Source organism: Panthera tigris, chromosome X, assembly GCF_018350195.1.
Source record: "Panthera tigris isolate Pti1 chromosome X, P.tigris_Pti1_mat1.1, whole genome shotgun sequence".
NCBI lineage: Eukaryota > Metazoa > Chordata > Mammalia > Carnivora > Felidae > Panthera > Panthera tigris.
Window position 1 is genome coordinate 105,869,513 of NC_056677.1, and position 19,161 is coordinate 105,888,673.

The window sequence follows — 19,161 nt, forward strand, 5'->3', positions numbered from 1 at the left end:
ATGCATGCATGTGCACACACATATTCTGCAAGCAGAAGTGTTAAGGTTTGAAAATATTTGCAATGGTATCTGGATTTCCAACTACAAATCTTAAGCAAGCCAAGAAGTACACACACTGCTTCTTCAGAATAGTTAAAGAGTAGTTTAGCCCTTTCAAAAAAGGAATTCATTAAACATCTTTAAGGAAGGCAATGACTTTAGACACTGAAGTGAGAGGTGCAAGAAATATTTGGCATCATTCAATTGCCCTATGGGCTGTTTTGCCTAGTTCCCAGGCCATAGACCACCCCTGATGCACGACCCCAGAATCCCAGCAGTTCCTTAGGAATAAGAATGATATGAGTAGCTCCAAAAAAGTTTGATTTGAGCCCTTGAGAAGTTACTTAAAGTGTACATAATAGGTCAAGAGGAGTATTTAGGTAACAAAGAATAAATAGTGATGCTGATGATAATGATGATTTTTGTTTTTATTTTTTTATATGAAATTTATTGTCAAATTGTTTTCCATACAATACCCAGTGCTCATCCCAAAAGGTGCCCTCCTCAATACCCATCACCCACCATCTCCCTCTCCTCCTTCCCACCCCCCATCAACCCTCTATGATGATTTTTAGATCATCTAGGTTTTATATCAGGATAATAGTATTTGAAATTATTTTTCTCCTGGTAGTCCAGTCTCTACCCTAATGACCACCACTCTTTTCCCAACTATCAGTTGAGCAGTTCTATTTTCATTTCTGCAGAAAGGTATATGACTGAACAAAAGCAGGAAAAAAGGAGTTGTTCAGCTTTGGTGTCCAAAAGCTTACGTTCCGTAGGCACTAGATAGGACAGAGTGTAAAATTTACATGTTTATGGAGGATGGACGTATTTCATATTTCCTACGACTAGAAAATACTCTTTGCCATGAAAAGGGAAGAGACAGAAAAATTTTGAGACTATAAATGTGACTGGAACCTAGCAAAAGGGTCTTTGCAACCTGATTCCTAGTGAAAAACTTGGGAAATGGAGAGGAAAAGAAATTTTTAAGCCGGATTGTGGCCTAGAAGGGACAGTATGATTTTCAAGCCCTCAAATGAATCATTAAAGTGTCAGAGAAGTATCATGAGAGTTGAAGGGGACAGAATGGAGAAATGTCAACATGTGACATGCCTGGTAGATGACATCAAGGACCAGATGGCTCCCCAGTGTACATGACCCTAGGAAAAGAGAGGGATATCTTTGAATGGAATGAAATTGAGTTCTGCCACCCAAGGGGTATAACAACCCAAACAGAAATTAAGTTGTACTATAGAAACCTAAACTTGTGAACTAAGATTTGAACCTGCCACCCCAAAATGTAGATGACGATGTCCCTGAAGTAATCCACTTCGTGAGTTCCTTAAATTTATCTAAAAGTTGATTCTTTGGGGGATGTTATTTAACAGTGTCAACCCTCAAAATTGTATCACACAGCTGGTTAGGAAAACAGAGGGCCTGAAATGATACCTCACACGTACACATAATATAAACTTCTAACTGCGTGTAAAAATTAGACAGCAATTAAATGAGGACCATGATATTTTTGGATGGCACAATTTTCCCCAGGAGAAGCTGTCAAAATTTAGCTCTATATATATGGAGGTTACATCAGATAGACTCCCCTTACCTTTTTTTAAATTTTTTAATGTTTATTTTTGAGAGAGAGAGACAGAGTGTGAGTGGGAGAGGGGCAGAGAGAGAGGGACACAGAATCCAAAGCAGACTCCAGGCTCTGAGCTGTCAGCACAAAGCCCGACACAGGGCTCGAACTCACGAGCCATGAGATCATGACCTGAGCCAAAGTCGGATGCTTAAGCAACTGAGCCACCCAGGTGCCCCTCCCCTTACCTAACTCTTCAGAAGGACTGGCTGTTGCCATCAACTGTTGCCTCAATTCTGATGCCCAGGCCACAATTTTATTCTTTCTCCTCTGTAAATTCTTAAGTCTTCTCCCCACAAAAGTACCAGCATTGGGCATTGTGATGATTCATATGAGTTCCCATCATTGGTTTCATGTGTATATCTATTTTCTCTAATTTATATGGTTCAACCTAAGGAAGCAGCATAGTACAATGAAAAAAAAAGTACTAGCCTTGAAATGCTTATACTCAAAAAACTTAAAGTTCAATCTCTTTCTGCCATTTACTAGCTGGGCACCTTCTGACAAGTCACATCACAGTTCTCGGGCCTTAGTTTCTTCATTGATAAATCTGAGGATTGAATTAGACCAAGATTCTGTAAGCTGGAAAGCTATGTGGTGAACTGAGTCCATTAATATACTTTGGTTTTCTCAGTATTCAAATTTTTAAAAGTGATTATAGATGGAGAATATATGCTCTACTTCCCCCAAGTGCCCTCTACTCCTTAGTGTCTTCCATCCACCAGCTTCCCTCATGTACGTTTTTAGGGCCATCAGATATCAGGTGCTTTGTACCTAATCTTCATTCAATTCTAATGGCTTTTTATGCCTTTTGCATTCTTTTACTCTTCCAACAGTCACCTCCCACTCCACACCCCTGCACAAAAGTAACATGCAGTCAGGCAATTTCTCTGTGGCCAGATTAAAGATTAAGAAATAGAGGAAGGCAAAGTCTAAAGGAGAAAGAAGAAAGACTCATTGAAAGAACTAGGACCTGAACTAGGTTTTAACAGGTGATATTTGGGATTTCAGATGTTTGTCTGGCCATGATGCACAAAGAATATGCCCCACCCACGCTTGATCCACAACTCTATTCAGTCTACTTCAGATCACCACTCTACATGAGATAGGCTATCCTAGGACTCTCTACAATTCCAACACCCTCTGGCCTTCAGAGAACAGAAATAACAGGGAGCCATGCCCAGGTTTCAATCCCTTCAAAGAGAAAGGCTTTAAAATGTTCATAAAAGCAGCTCACTGGGCTTTTTGGACATCAAATCTCTTACAAAACAACATTTTGATGTGTTAAATGTAAATCAATTGGAAGCACATGGATTCAATAGGTCCTAAAATGTGCCCAGGCTAAAAAATGAAGGAAAACATCTTAGTGCAGTATCTGGGGACATTTGTTAGCTGCAAAATATTGAAAGAAAATATTTTTTTGGTATTCCATTGAACTATTATTAACCTTCTGAACCCTGTCTGATCCCATCCCTTTCCTTCTTACTACAGTTCAGCCTAACAGTAATACTAAGTCTCTTGTAATGTATAATACTAAATGACTTATAATACCAACTCACTAGTAACAAAAAAAGAAGGTGCTAATGGTATTTATGTTCTTGGAGAAACCTGAAGTCCAAAGGTTGAGACTTGTATCCAGATTTCAGTAGAGCTGGGTACAATTTATTCTCTTGTATAGCAAATTTCTAATTTGATGGAGAGAAATTTCTGTTCTCAGGGAACTCCTTATCCAGCTAGTGAGACAGAAATAACATCCAGAGCATATTCAATAAGAAAATCACATAGATTACACTATTGAAGCTAGGCTAGTACTTACAAACAAAACATAACCATGATTCAGATTATTTCTACATTCATGTTCCTTGCTACTTAGAGAACAATATATTTTGTGGGTGTTGATAATAATTTTTAAAAATAATAAAAAACAATAATTATACCTCTTCTACTACTACTACTAATACTAATATAAAATAAGGTCTTCCATTTTTCAGTGCCCTTATATGATAAGCACTGAACTAAGCATTTTACATTCATGTATATACATTTTCTTATTCACCCAACAATCCTGCAAGGTAGATATTAATAGCCCTATTTGGAAGATATGGAAACTAAATCTCTGACAACAGAGTCATATACATATGCAGTTCATATACATTTAAGTACTTTCTGGTCATGCATATTCTAGTACTGTATTTTTATCACCTTTCTCTGCTGACACTGCCAGTTAAGACCATGTTCTTCCCCTATTCTATATTCCTTTTCCAAAATATATATATATATTATATATATATATTTATTATATATATATTATATATATTTATTATATATATATTATATATATATTATATATATATATAATAAATATATATAATATATATATATATTATAAATAATTTCTTGCTCTGTGAAAAGCCAAACATTGGACTCTGAACACCATGGGTGTTTAATCCACATTGGTAACTGAATGGTAACTAAATGACTTTGTCATTCAGGTTTGGGTCTGCTAGAGCCATACTTAAGCAGCACTGCTGGTGCCCAATTGTCTTAGGGAGTTTTACATGAGCAAGTGCTCTTAATTTTTTATGTACAACCCTCCTAACTCCCCACAACAATGAAGTATGAGTCCATCACTGTCTTTGCCAGGAGACAAATCTGAGAGACCAATAACCATACTGCACAGTGACTGTTCCCCTCCAATGTGATGACTAGGGCTTTGTCACTAGGTCAGGCTCATCACTCCCACCTGGCTCCTTCTTGAAGGTAAAGTCACCCCCCAGAAGGCTCCTTGGGCCTATGTACTCTACCAGTTTACCAGATAGGTCCAATGAACCTTAGTCTCCATTGATGCTCAAACTGAGTGGGATCAGTAGAGCAGCTAATTTCAGTGTATAGAAATATCATAGACTGACATCAAGTGCTGTGAGCCAAAGAGTAAAGTCCAAAATCAGAGATTATGTCAGGTTGCAGCACCTTGCCAGTTTGCAAGTACAAGTAGGGTCAGATCCAGCAAGTCCTTGTTTAGCAGTGAAGGACAAGATTCAAGTCTGCAGTCAGAGATTGAGACCAAGGTCTTATCTGGGTAGAAAAAATCATAGGAGTTTCTTGACCAACCCAAGATGGAGGATAAGCATTGAACCAATAAGGCTTGAAATCTGTGAGGATATAATTATAGTAATTTTCAAAAATTTTTATCCATATCACTCATCATTCATATGAATTCTTTCAAAGACATTCATTATTTCTAATAAAATAGAAAAGCTGATTGGCATACTACATAGGGAATACATGCAAGACCACCTAGGTTCAAATCCCAGCTCTAATGTTTACCTCACCTGCATGACCTTGGACAAGTTTCTTCACTTCTCCATGCCTCTGCTTTTTTGCCACCTGTAAAATGGGGGTAATAATGGTATCTACTTCAGAGTACGGCTGTAGTAATTAAACGAATAAATACACCAGAAACTTGTAAAATAGTCCTATAAAATGCTCCATAAATGTTTCTTTATTGTTATCATAGCAGATGAATACTGAGTGGCTCTGATTGAAGGAGGGGTAGGTATGAGCATCTCAGAGCCCACCTCCTCACTTGACACACTGAAAACCATTGTTCTAGTACAATCTTCTACTCAGTCTAAGATTCTCTTCTATAGCATCTGACCTCTTCTTAATGCTTTCAGTGATGAGGACCTCATTACCTTAAAAATGTGTTGCCAGTCCTAATTATTCCAAATATCAAAGCCACTCAAAATCTACCACCTAGTGGTAGGCAAGGTGTCATGGATCCAAAAGACAACAGGGTATAGCAGAAAGCAGTTGGCCTTTAATCAGATATACCTAGAATCCTATCTCTGCAATGATTTAGGGGTATAACCTTAGAGAAGTTACCTCTCTTAGGAGGTCAATTAACCTCTCTGAGCCTCTGTTTCCTCATTTGGAAAATGGAGATTATCACATCATCTAAGACACAGGCTTACTGTTATGGATGGAATTGTGTCTCCATCCCCCTACCAACATTCATATATTGAAGCCCTAACCCCTAATGTGACTATATGTGGAGATAGTGTCTTTAGGAGGTAATTAAGTTTAAGTGAGGTCACCAGAGTGGGGTCCTAATCTAATAGAACTGTGACTTTATACGAAGAGCAAGAGAGAGAGCTCTCTCTCATTCCTCCTCATCTCTCAATGAGCACACACTGAGGAAAGGCTAGGTGAGCATACAAGAATGCAGCCATCTGTAAGCCATGAAGAGAGCTCTCACCAGGAACAGAATCAACCAGTACCTTGATCCTTGGACTTTCCAGCCTCCAGAACTGTGAGAAAATAATTCTGCTGTTTAAGCCACCCAGTTATGGCAGTCCTAGCTGCCTAATACAGTTGCTATGAGGATTAAATTAGGTAATATGTATAAAGTGCCAGGCACAAAGGCAGCACTCAAATAGTGGAATAATTTTTATTCTTAGTTCCTAGTTCTGCCCTGAACAGCTATGGAGAGCAAATCAAATCCTTTTTCCACATGAAATTGGTCAGATAATTAAAGACAGATGGCATGGAGGACCCACCATACCAGTGTCCCAGACATATACATTATTTGCCTCTTAATTTCAACTCATTATATGTGCCTGTCTCCACGATTACACTATCAACTCCCTGAGGGCAGAAACCATGTTTTAGTCCTTTCTGCAGTTCCATTGCCTAGAATATAATGAATGCTAGGTGTAAACATTGGGTTAATGAATGAATGAACATACAACCATGCCTATTAGTGGGCATTTGAGAGCCTTCTGGCCACAGAGACATTGCTCCTCACACACAGAAGCCTGAGAATGATACACACTTATCTGGGGCTCTTCAGGTGACAGCAAGCTTGCTGCACCTCAGCTACAGAGAACACTCTGGCACTGAGCAGTAAACATCCAGCCACAATTGCCAGGTTCCTTAATCAACTGAGCTTATGAGCTTCCTGCACAATTACCCCACGTCTGCAACATTCCTCACTTATTGTGAGACATAACATGCTCCTACTCAGAACATTTCTTCTGTCAACAGAGGCAATTCCAAACGATGGAAAAGAACTGTGTTAGTTCAACACTAACTTTGCTAGGCAGGTCTTGTCATATTTATCATTTTAATCCATTATGTTGAGCGAAATGACTGCAGCTGTTTTTCATGGAACTGTCTCAGAACTGATGGGCAACATATTAGGAATAATTGAAATAAATGACTTTCTAAATCTTCTGGAAGAAGAGGGTCAACCAGGACACTAATTATTTGTGTGTGTGTGTGTGTGTGTGTGTGTGTGTGTAGTTAAATTATTCTTCTTTGTGCAAAGTAAAGTTAGGTTTAGAACAGTAGGTAAAGAAGTTTTGATCAATTAGGCTTAGTAATATAATGCAAATCCTTTAATAATAGAATGTAGTACTATAAAGCAGACATTTCACAACACTTCAGAAAAACTCTCCCATTACACAAGAGGCAGAAGGAAAGGTAAAGGAAAGGAAAAGGCAGACAGAGAGAAGGAAAGAGAGAAAGAGCAAGAGTAAATGAGAATGGAATAGGATGGTTTGATGAGAAAAGCAATCCAGTGCCTAGAGGGGACAAGATGTTTGATTTAGACATGAAGTTTTTTTTCTCTAACAGTCAGAAGTGAATTTTCCCAGAGCCACTCAAATTCTTCTACCCAGTTCCCCATGTGATCTATGACAAATGTGGGGGGAGGATAATAATAATAAATAATAATAACAGCAACAGATAGCATTTATCAAATGCTTTCTATAAGCCAAGCACTTTACAGCTATTTAAACCTCACAATATTCTTGTGAGAGAAGCATTACCCTCCCCAAGTTATAGACAGGGAAACTGAGTCTCAAAGGGGTTATGTGAAAGAGCTAAGGTCAAACAGTTCAAGAGCACAGTCCTGATTTGAACCCATATTTGACAGCCGAGAGAGAGAGAGAGAGAGAGAGAGAGAGAGAGAGAGAGAGAGAGAGAAGCACTGCATTGTATTGCATCTCACCTCATCTACTGATCAGGCCAGCTACAGTTCCTGTCTTCCTCCAATCCTGTATATGATAACTCTGATCATGTCCTTTCTTTCTTTGCCTTTAGAAAGATGAAGCTTCCTCAGTATGGAATCTGTTTTCATAAGTCTGGGCCTATCCCTTTGCCACTTCCATTAAGTGTGTGGCTGCGTGTGTGTGGGTAGGTGGGTGTTTGTTGTTTGGAAGAGAAAGGAAGTCAAGGAGCAAGGGAAGATTGCAGGTGAAGCAAGGCTGTTCAGAGGCAGGCTTGGATACATAGCTTTGTGGCTGGATGCTGCGCTGCACTTCTCTGTTAGAAAACCTTCAACCTTTGACCCCAAAAGCCTCCAGGGCTTGCAAGAGGGGAAAGTGGAGATTGAAATAGCCTGGGAGTACCTGCTGCCTCTGCACGTGATGGGAATCTGGGATTCAGGGCAGAATCTGAGGCTTCTTGGAGTCCTCCCAGGTAAGAGCCCTCCCTGTGGAAGAGAGCTTGCTCCACTGAAGGGTGCTGGCTCCTCCTATAGGCCTGTCCTAGGAATGACCTCTGTTTTTGGCTTGGCCCATTTGTTCTTCCCATTTGGGATGAAAGATCCACCCCAGGCAGTCACCCTCATCCTCTCACTTTTGGTCCCAGGAAGGGGTGGGGGGAGAAGAAAGGAATGAGCCAGCCCTTTCTGCTCCAGGCCAATTACTCTGAGCCTAAGCGGCAACCCTGTTGAAGGGAGGTTTGATAAACTATTCATCACACTCCTAAATAATTCATTTCCCTTTGAGAGCAAGCAGCCCACAAGAGCTGTAAGGTTTTCTTAAGTTGACACCTTTTGAGAGGTGAAAAATAAAGCAAAAGCCCCTTTTAGAGAACCATAGTTGCTTTATATGCCGTTTTTTGTATCTCTCTCTTCCACTGTTACTGGGATACTATGCTCTGCCCCTGTCTCGTGATTGGTCTCCTATTGTTTTCTTTGCTTTTTATTATTCAAACAACTCTACTTTGCAGGATCCCCACTGCAGACCCTGTTAGCATTATCCCCTGGCCCCATAGGCTTAGGGTATCAGCAACCGAAATGCCTTTAGACTGAGGGTATGAGAGCAAGAGGTGGCCTTTCTCAAGGGTAGGGAGGGTTGGTTGTATCAAATGAGATGTGTCCAGAGCATTTCAAGGAGTTGAGGATCTCCCCTTTGCTGTGACTTTAGCTTCCCTGACACAGTTCCACTACTTGTCATTTTGCAGACATCTTCTCTCCCCTTCCTTCATTTTTAGCCAAACCTCCACAGAGCTGTCCTCTGGACCAGCTAGGGCCAAACACATTGTACAAGGCCTTTCTTCCTCTATCCTCAGCCACTCACACACCCTTGAGACCCATTTCATATACAGGAAGCAGACTACAGGGGACCGTGAAGGTGGAGGATTACAGGCTGAGACTAATTAGCTTCTCTGGTATTGACACTGCCTCTTCCTACTGACCTTTACAACTTTGTGGCTCTTATGCACTGGCAACAATGGCACCCTTCCTCATCTGCCATACTCCAGAGACTGAGTACATCAGTTCTGCACAGAAGCCTTCTTCCCCATCCCCCATACTGACCTTTACCTAGTATCTTTCTCTTTTATCTGTGCATCTTATAGAAAACACAACAGATCTGGAGCCAGAGTTTAAAAAAAAACAGGATTTAGGGGAAAATTAAAAGCATATATCCCCCCAAATAGTTTAACCTTGAAACTCACCCTGCTTCAACAAAATACCACACAAGAAACAGATATAATTAGGAATTTCAACTACTTAACAAACAGAAATCTTCACTGATCAGGGTGAGCAGACAAGCAGCTTGAGGTACAGTTCCCTTTAAGCAAATATATTAAGGAAATCCAGGTTTCTAAATTGCTTTCCTCTCAGAGCCAGATGCTCTATATTATTTCAAAAAAAAAATTTTAAGATGTAGGCTCTTTTAATTTTTTTTTCATGTTTACTTATTTTGGAGAGAGAGAGTGAGCGAGCAAGCAGGGGAGGGGCAGAGAAAGACGGAAACACAGAACCCAAAGCAGGCTCTAGACTCCAAGCTGTCAGCACAGAGCCCAACGTGGGGCTCAAACTCACAAACTGTAAGATGATGACCTGAGCCAATGTCAGACGCTTAACCGAGTGAGCCACCCAGGCGCCCCAATCTCAAAAATGTTTTAATGTGTTTAAAAACAGAAGCATTGCTGACAAATGTAAAGACCTAGAATGCCTTAATAAGAAAAGTTGGTTGGGGGGCACCTGGGTGACTCAGTCAATTAAGTGTCTGACTCTTAGTTTCAGCTCAGGTCATGATCTCTTGGTTTCATGAGTTCAAGCCCCACATTGGGCTCTGTGCTGGTGGTATGGGGCCTGCTTGGGACTCTCTCTCACCTTCTCTCTCTGCCCCTCCCCTACTCACACTGTCTCTAAATAAATAAATACATGCATAAATACATACATAAGAAAAGTTGGTTGGTATCAAAGAAGGCCCATAAAGCTAAAGATCTAAAAGCACTTAACATTATGGAGTTTGGTGAGGTAGATCAGGGCATATAGTATGTCTAGGGCATGCTATGAACAGATAGATCTACACAGTTTCAATTACTGGAAGTCTACCATTATCTCAGAGCTACAATTAGGCTTCACCTTCTAGGTAAGGATATAATTTCACAATAGCACAGAGAGAAATTTAACTAATAAAGATATTCCCTATGATGGCTAATTTTATGTATTGATTGGGGCACAAGGTGCCCAGATATTTAGTCAAACATCATTCTGAATGTGTCTATGAAAGTGTGTTTGGATAAGATTAAAATTTGAATTGATAGCCCAAACCAGACTGTCCTCTCTAATATGACTGGGTCTCATGTAATCAGTTGATGGCCCAAATGGAACAAAAGACTTATCTTTGCGCTGAGAAGTGGGGAACTTCCTCAGTCTGACCACTTGAGCTGAGATATTGGTATTTTCCTACTTTAGGATTTGAACTGAAAAATTGGCTATTCTTGGGTCTCAAACCTCCCAGCTTTTGGACTGGATCTCACATTATCAGTTCTCTTCCTGCCCAGACCTTCAGATTCAAACTACAACTACACCATTGGCTCTCCTGGTTCTCCAGCCAACCCAGTCCAGATCTGGGACTTCTCAGCCTCCACAATCTTGTGAGCCAATGCCTTACAATAAGTCCCTTTCCCACCCTCCCTCTCCCTCCCCCCCCTCTCTCTTTCATAAATATACATTCTTTTGGTTCTGTTTCTCTGGAGAACTCTAATAGAGTTCCTATGTTTTAAATCACTGACCTCCAAACTTTGTAATCCCATCCTCATTGGTAAATGTTTTTTAGTACATTCCTCAGAAGGTGGATACTTATTTGTAAATAAATTCATGCATGTATGTGAAAGAGAGAGAGACAGAGACACAGGATAGGGGAGGAGAAAAATACTTACCTATGAGAATAACTATGCAAATGTTGAGATAGACTTTGATACCAAACTGCCTGGAATCAAATTTTGACTCTTATTTGCCAGCTGTGTAATCTTGGACAACCTATTCAAACTCTCCTTACCTCAGTTACCTCATCTATAACATGAGGAAACTAAAAATGTTATCAGACTATTGTTATTAACACAAGGGGTTCTGTGAGGATTAAATGATTTAATATACGTAAAGTGCTTCCACATGGATAGAGCTACATAAAAGTCATTATCATGATTACATGGGAGAGATTACAAAACTAGAGATTTTTATTTTTTAATTTTTCTTAATATATGAAATTTATTGTCAAATTGGTTTCTATACAACACCCAGTGCTCATCCCAACAGGTGCCCTCCTCAATACCCATCACCCACCCTGCCCTCCCTCCCACCCCCCATCAACCCTCAGTTTGTTCTCAGGTTTTAAGAGTCTCTTATGCTTTGGCTCTCTCCCACTCTAACCTCTTTTTTTCCCTTCCCCTCCCCCATGGTTTTCTGTTAAGTTTCTCAGGATCCACATAAGAGTGAAAACATATGGTATCTGTCTTTCTCTGTATGACTTATTTCACTTAGCATTACACTCTCCAGTTCCATCCATGTTGCTACAAAGGGCCATATTTCATTCTTTCTCAGTGCCACGTAGTACTCCATTGTCTATATAAACCACAATTTCTTTATCCATTCATCAGTTGATGGGACATTTAGGCTCTTTCCATAATTTGGCTATTGTTTAGAGTGCTGCTATAAACATTGGGGTACAAGTGCCCCTATGCATCAGCACTCCTGTATCCCTTGAGTAAATTCCTAGCAGTGCTGTTCTAGGTCATAGGGTATATCTATTTTTAATTTTTTGAGGAACCTCCACACTGTTTTCCAGAGTGGCTGCACCAGTTTGCACTCCCACCAACAGTGCAAGAGGGTTCCCGTCTCTCCACATCCTCGCCAGCATCTATAGTCTCCTGATTTGTTCATTTTAGCCACTCTGACTGGCGTGAGGTGATATCTGACTGTGGTTTTGATTTGTATTTCCCTGATGAGGAGCAACGTTGAGCATCATTTCATGTGCCTGTTAGCCATCTGGATGTCTTCTTTAGAGAAGTGTCTATTCACGTTTTCTGCCCATTTCTTCATTGGATTATTTGTTTTTTGGGTGTGGAGTTTGGTGAGCTCTTTGTAGATTTTGGATACTAGCCCTTTGTCCAATATGGCATTTGCAAATATCTTTTCCGATTCCCTTGGTTGCCTTTTAGTTTTGTTGATTGTTTCCTTTGCTGTGCAGTACCTTTTTATCTTCATGATGTCCCAATAGTTCATTTTTGCTTTTAATTCCCTTGCCTTTGGAGATGTGTCAAGTAAGAAATTGCTACGGCTGAGGTCACAGAGGTTTTTTCCTGCTTTTTCCTCTAGGGTTTTGATGGTTTCCTGTCTCATATTCAGGTCCTTTATCCATTTTGAGTTTGTTTTTGTGAATGGTGTGAGAAAGTGGTCTAGTTTCAACCTTCTGCATGTTGCTGTCCAGTTCTCCCAGCACCATTACTTAAAGAGACTGTCTTTGTTCCATTGGATATTCTTTCCTGCTTTGTCAAAGATTAGTTGGCCATACGTTTGTGGGTCTAGTTCTTGGGTTTCATTTCTATTCCATTGGTCTATGTGATTGTTTTTGTGCCAATACCATGCTGTCTTGATGATTACAGCTTTGTAGTAGAGGCTAAAGTCTGGGATGGTGATGCCTCCTGCTTTGGTCTTCTTCAAAATTACTTTGGCTATTCGGGGCCTTTTGTGGCTCCATATGAACTTTAGGATGGCTTGTTCTAGCTTTGAGAAGAATGCTGGTGCAATTTTGATTGGAACTGCATTGAATGTGTACATTGCTTTGGGTAGTATTCACATTTTAACAATATTTATTCTTCCAATCCATGAGCATGAAATGTTTTCCCATTTCTTTTTTTTTTTTTATTTTTATTTATTTATTTTTTTTTAATATATGAAATTTACTGTCAAATTGGTTTCCATACAACACCCAGTGCTCATCCCAAAAGGTGCCCTCCTCAATACCCATCACCCACCCTGCCCTCCCTCCCACCCCCCATCAACCCTCAGTTTGTTCTCAGTTTTTAACAGTCTCTAATGCTTTGGCTCTCTCCCACTCTAACCTCTTTTTTTTTTTTTTTCCTTCCCCTCCCCCATGGGTTTCTGTTATGTTTCTCAGGATCCACATAAGAGTGAAACCATATGGTATCTGTCTTTCTCTGTATGGCTTATTTCACTTAGCATCACACTCTCCAGTTCCATCCATGTTGCTACAAAAGGCCATATTTCATTTTTTCTCATTGCCACGTAGTATTCCATTGTGTATATAAACCACAATTTCTTTATCCATTCATCAGTTGATGGACATTTAGGCTCTTTCCATAATTTGGCTATTGTTGAGAGTGCCGCTATAAACATTGGGGTACAGGTGCCCCTATGCATCAGTACTCCTGTATCCCTTGGATAAATTCCTAGCAGTGCTATTGCTGGGTCATAGGGTAGGTCTATTTTTAATTTTCTGAGGAACCTCCATACTGTTTTCCAGAGCGGCTGCACCAATTTGCATTCCCACCAACAGTGCAAGAGGGTTCCTGTTTCTCCACATCCTCTCCAGCATCTATAGTCTCCTGATTTCTTCATTTTGGCCACTCTGACTGGCGTGAGGTGGTATCTGAGTGTGGTTTTGATTTGTATTTCCCTGATAAGGAGCGACGTTGAACATCTTTTCATGTGCCTATTGGCCATCCGGATGTCTTCTTTAGAGAAGTGTCTATTCATGTTTTCTGCCCATTTCTTCACTGGGTTATTTGTTTTTCTGGTGTGGAGTTTGATGAGCTCTTTATAGATTTTGGATACTAGCCCTTTGTCCGATATATCATTTGCAAATATCTTTTCCCATTCCGTTGGTTGCCTTTTAGTTTTGTTGGTTGTTTCCTTTGCTGTGCAGAAGCTTTTTATCTTCATAAGGTCCCAGTAATTCACTTTTGCTTTTAATTCCCTTGCCTTTGGGGATGTGCCGAGTAAGAGATTGCTACGGCTGAGGTCAGAGAGGTCTTTTCCCTCTTTCTCCTCTAAGGTTTTGATGGTTTCCTGTCTCACATTCAGGTCCTTTATCCATTTTGAGTTTATTTTTGTGAATGGTGTGAGAAAGTGGTCTAGTTTCAACCTTCTGCATGTTGCTGTCCAGGTCTCCCAGCACCATTTGTTAAAGAGACTGTCTTTTTTCCATTGGATGTTCTTTCCTGCTTTGTCAAAGATGAGTTGGCCATACGTTTGTGGGTCTAGTTCTGAGAAAGTCGGGATAGAAGGAACATACTTAAAGATCATAAAGGCCATTTATGAAAAGCCCACAGCTAACATCATCCTCAACGGGGAAAAACTGAGAGCTTTTTCCCTGAGATCAGGAACACGACAGGGATGCCCACTGTCACCGCTGCTGTTTAATATAGTGCTGGAAGTTCTAGCATCAGCAATCAGACAACAAAAGGAAATCAAAGGCATCAAAATTGGCAAAGATGAAGTCAAGCTTTCGCTTTTTGCAGATGACATGATATTATACATGGAAAATCCGATAGACTCCACCAAAAGTCTGCTAGAACTGATACATGAATTCAGCAAAGTTGCAGGATACAAAATCAATGTGCAGAAATCAGTTGCATTCTTATACACTAACAATGAAGCAACAGAAAGACAAATGAAGAAACTGATCCCATTCACAATTGCACCAAGAAGCATAAAATACCTAGGAATAAATCTAGCCAAAGATGTAAAAGATCTGTATGCTGAAAACTATAGAAAGCTTATGCAGGTAATTGAAGAAGATATAAAGAAATGGAAAGACATTCCCTGCTCATGGATTGGAAGAATAAATATTGTCAAAATGTCAATACTACCCAAAGCTATCTACACATTCAATGCAATCCCAATCAAAATTGCACCAGCATTCTTCTCGAAACTAGAACAAGCAATCCTAAAATTCATATGGAACCACAAAAGGCCCCGAATAGCCAAAGTAATTTTGAAGAAGAAGACCAAAGCAGGAGGCATCACAATCCCAGACTTTAGCCTCTACTACAAAGCTGTCATCATCAAGACAGCATGGTATTGGCATAAAAACAGACACATAGACCAATGGAATAGAATAGAAATTCCCATTTCTTTATATCTTCTTCAATTTCCTTCTAAGCTTTCTATAGTTTTCAGCATACAGATCTTTTACATCTTTGGTTAGATTTATTCCTAGGTATTTTACACTTCTTGGTGCAATTGTGAATGGGATCAGTTTCTTTATTTGTCTTTCTGTTGCTTCATTATTAGTGTTTAAGAATGCAACTGATTTCTCTACATTGATTTTGTATCCTGCAACTTTGCTGAATTCATGTATCAGTTCTCGCAGACTTTTGGTGGAGTCCGATTTTTCCATGTATAATATCATGTCATCTGCAAAAAGTGAAAGCTTAACTTCATCTTTGCCAATTTTGATGCCTTTTATTTCCTTTTGTTGTCTGATTGCTGATGCTAGAACTTCCAACACTAACTTAAACAACAGCAGTGAAAGTGGACATCCCTGTCGTTTTCCTGATCTCAGGGAAAAAGCTCTCAGTTTCTCCCCATTGAGGATGTTGTTAGCTCTGGGGTTTTCATAAATGGCTTTTATGATGTTTAAGTATGTTCCTTCTATCCCGACTTTCTTGAGGGTTTTTATTAAGAAAGGCTGCTGAGGGGTGCCTGGGTGGCTTGGTCAGTTGAGCATCCGACTTCGGCTCAGGTCATGATCTCATGGCCCGTGAGTTCGAGCCCCCATCAGGCTCTGTGCTGACCGCTCAGAGCCTGCAGCCTGTTTCAGATTCTGTGTCTCCCTCTCTCTCTGCCCCTCCCCTGTTCATGCTCTGTCTCTCTCTGTCTCAAAAATAAATAAACGTTGAAAAAAAAAAAAGAAAGGATGCTGAATTTTGTCAACGGCCTTTTCTGCATAGATTGACAGGATCATATGGTTCTTATATTTTCTTTTATTAATGTGATACATCACATTGATTGATTTGCGAATGTTGAACCAGCCCTGCATCGCAGGAATGAATCCCACTTGATCATGGTGAATAAGTCTTTTTATATGCTGTTGAATTCAATTTGCTAGTATCTTATTGAGAATTTTTGCATCCATATTCATCGGGGATATTGGCCTGTAGTTCTCTTTTTTTACTGGGTCTCTGTCTGGTTTAGGAATCAAAGTAATACTGGCTTCATAGAATGAGTCTGGAAGTTTGCCTTCCCTTTCTATTCTTTGGAATAGATTGAGAAGGATAGGTATTATCTCTGCTTTAAACGTCTGGTAGAATTACCCAGGGAAGCCATTTGGTCCTGGACTCTTATTTGCTGGGGATATTTTTGATAACTGATTAAATTTCTTCACTGGCTATGGGTCTGTTCAAGTTTCTATTTCCTCCTGTTTGAGTTTTGGAAGTGTGCGGGTGGTTAGGAATTTGTCCATTTCTTCCAGGTTGTCCAGTTCGTTGGCATATAATTTTTCATAGTATTCCCTGATAACTGGTTGTATTTCTGAGGGATTGGTTGTAATAATTCCATTTTCATTCATGATTTTATCTATTCGGGTCATCTCCCTTTTCTTTTTGAGAAGCCCGGCTAGAGGTTTGTCAATTTTGTTTATTTTTTCAAAAAACCAACTCTTGGATTCATTGATCTGCTCTACAGTTTTTTTTAGATTCTATATTGTTTATTTCTGCTCTGATCTTTATTATTTCTCTTCTTCTCCTGGGTTTGGGGTGTCTTTGCTGTTCTGCTTCTATTTCCTTTAGGTGTGCTGTTAGATTTTGTATTTGCGATTTTTCTTGTTTCTTGAGATAGGCCTGGATTGCAATGTATTTTCCTCTCAGGACTGCCTTCGCTGCGTCCCAAAGCATTTGGATTGTTGTTTTTTTCATTTTAGTTTGTTTCCATGTATTTTTTAATTTCTTCTCTAATTGCCTGGTTAACACATTCCTTCTTTAGTAGGGTGTTCTTTAACCTCCATTCTTTTGGAGGTTGTCCAGACTTTTTCCTGTGGTTGATTTCAAGTTTCATAGCATTGTGGTCTGAAAGTGTGCATGGTATGATCTCAATTCTTTTATACTTATGAAGGGCTGTTTTGTGACCCAGTATGTCATCTATCTTGGAGAAGGTTCCATGTGCACTCGAAAAGAAAGTATATTCTGTTGCTTTGGGATGCAGAGTTCTAACTATATCCGTCAAGTCCATCTGATCCAATGTATCATTCAGGGCCCTTGTTTCTTTACTGACCGTGTGTCTGGATGATCTATCCATTGTTGTAAGTGGAGTTTAAAGTCCCCTGAAATTACCACATTGTTGTCAATAAGGTTGCGTATGTTTGTAATTGTTTTATATATTTGGGGGCTCCAGTATTCGGCACATAGACATTTATAATTGGTAGCTCTTCCTGATGGATAGACCCTGTAATTATTATATAATGCCCTTCTTCCTCTCTTGTTACAGCCTTTAATTTAAAGCCTAGTTTGTCTGATATAAGTATGGCTACTCCAGCTTTCTTTTGGCTTCCAGTAGCATGATAAATAGTTCTCCATCCCCTCACTCTCAATCTAAAGGTCCTCAGATCTAAAATGAGTCTCTTGTAGACAGAAAATAGATGGGTCTTGTTTTTTTATCCATTCTGATACCCTATGTCTTGTGGTTGGAGCATTTAGTCCATTTACATTCAGTGTTATTATAGAAAGATATGGGTTTAGAGTCATTGTGATGTCTGTAGGTTTCATGCTTGTAGTGATGTTTCTGGTACTTTGTCTCACAGGATCCCCCTTAGGATCTCTTGTAGGCCTGGTTTAGTGGTGATGAATTCCTTCAGTTTTTGTTTGTTTGGGAAGACCTTTGTCTCTCCTTCTATTCTAAATGACAGACTTGCTGGATAAAGGATTCTCGGCTGCATTTTTTTTTTGTTGTTGTTCATCACATTGAAGATTTCTTGCCATTCCTTTGTGGCCTGCCAAGTTTCAGTAGAGAGATCCGTCACGACTCTTATCAGTCTCCCTTTATATGTTATAGCACGTTTATCCCTTGCTGCTTTCAGAATTTTCTCTTTATCCTTGTATTTTGCCAGTTTCACTATGATATGTCGTGCAGAAGATCGACTCAAGTTACATCTGAAGGGAGTAATCTGTGCCTCTTGGATTTCAATGCTTTTTCCTTCCCCAGATCAGGGAAGTCCTCAGCTATGATTTCTTCAAGTACACCTTCAGCACTTTTCCCTCTCTCTTCCTCCTCTGGAATACCAATTATGCGTAGATTATTTCTCTTTAGTGCCTCACTTAGTTCTCTCATTTTCCCCTCATACTCCTGGGTTTTTTTTTATCTCTCTTTTTCTCAGCTTCCTCTTTTTCCAAAATTTTCTCTTCTGGTTCACCTATTCTCTCCTCTGCCTCTTCAATCCAAGCTGTGGTTGCCTCCATTTTATTTTAGAGCTCATTTATAGCATTTTTTAGCTCCTCCTGGCTGTTCCTTAGTCCCTTGATCTCTGTAGCAATAGATTCTCTGCTGTCTTCTATATGGTTTTCAAGCCCAACGATTAATTTTTTGAATATTATTTTAAATTCAATTTCTGTTATATTGTTTAAATCGTATTTGATCAGTTTGTTAGCTGTCGCTACTTCCTGGAGTTTCTTTTGAGGGGAATTCTTCCGTTTCACCATTTTGGATAGTCCCTGGAGTGGTGCAGAACTGCAGGGCACTTCCCCTGTGCTTTCTTGAATAACTTGCCTTGGTGGGCGGGGCTGCAGTCAGACCTGATCTGGCCCCAGCCCACCGCTAGGGCCACAGTCAGACTGGTGTGTACCTTCTCTTCCCCTCTCCTGGGGGCGGGATTCACTGTGGGGTAGTGTGGCCCCTGTCTGGGGTACTTGCACACTGCCAGGCTTATGGTGCTGGGGATCTG